Genomic DNA, 1374 nt, shown 5'->3' with positions numbered 1-1374 from the left:
ATGCCAAAAAGCGTACAAATTATCCGCTCATCAGTTGCTTGGTGGTGACAGAGCGGAGGATCTTCTTTCTATTTTGGAAGTCTTTTGAACTCTTTTGTTTACTCTCTCATCTTTGGTATTTTACTTCTGCCTAGAGGCATTACTTTGAGAGAAAAACTTGTATAAGCTGTCTTAACTTTTCAATTTTTGTATGGTCTGTATATAACTAGTCAGCTTAAACACCACGAGCCGTGGCTAAATAATTACACGATTATATCCTGCTATTTTGTTATATTATATCTATACCTTATGCTTTCAGTTAGAAGCTTCGTTAGTACGCTTTGCGCTTTTTAAATCCTGTTTTTGAGCTATATCCTTCATCGGGCTCCTAGAATACACTAATTCTTCTATATATTATATGTATGAGCTTTAGACTTGTCGTAACCCCTGATTAACCTTTGCTTTATGATGCGAGATAAAGTTTAGGATAATTAGGGTGTTACATTCGTCACTAGTATCCCAGAACCGTCGTCCTATATCTCTAAATGCAGCTAGTATCATTGGTGCTGATTTACCCACAAATCTCTGACCAAATCTTCACTTCTTTGGTTGACCTTCAATCTTGCCCATGGTTCCTCTAGTTTACTGAGATTTTTGAATGGGTATTAGACGGGTTAATGGTCTTGCTCTTGCCTTGCATTGGCTCTTTGCGATTGTTCCTTTGTTTGTTTCCATTGCGTAGCATTATCATCTTCTCTATTTTAGGTTTTTTTTTTTAAGATTGGAGATGTAAGACCCTATTACACTAAGCCTTACCTCATACCGTAAAGCAAAGGATAACAAAGTGCCAGACAGTTCTAAAGCTCTTATTATAAAATATATTTTTCTAAAATTTATATAACTCGAAGCCTAATGAAGGAAATAAGCTCAAAGTCGCATAAAGTAGAATTTTAAAATGTGAAGCGTTCACACACGATACCTTAATATGTAAGCAAGATAATAACAGAACATTAAATATACGACCTTGCATTAAAGCTCCCAAATACAAAGTAGTAGCCAATAGATAAACAAAGTAAATATATATGATATACAAAAAGAGGACTAGTCACAGCCTGCGAAGTTTAGGCCGACTAGTCAAGATATACAACAGGGTTTTACAAAAGGTTTACTTCTTATCTCTCAAAGTTTAAAGCAAAGCCTCTAAGGCAACAAAGTTATAGATATACAAAAGATGAGAGAATAACTATAGCAGAAGTAAAGCAGTATAAAACAAAAGAGAAACCATTCTCTGTTCTGTCACTATGTCCGCAAACTCACCGAGGTGGGTTGCGACCTGAATCTGAAAAACAACAACAACCGGAGGTTTTCAGTATGATAACAGTGCCTAATATGTAA

Source organism: Arachis hypogaea, chromosome 5 (genome assembly GCF_003086295.3).
Source record: "Arachis hypogaea cultivar Tifrunner chromosome 5, arahy.Tifrunner.gnm2.J5K5, whole genome shotgun sequence".
Classification (NCBI taxonomy): domain Eukaryota; kingdom Viridiplantae; phylum Streptophyta; class Magnoliopsida; order Fabales; family Fabaceae; genus Arachis; species Arachis hypogaea.
Note: the sequence above shows the minus strand (reverse complement) of the source record.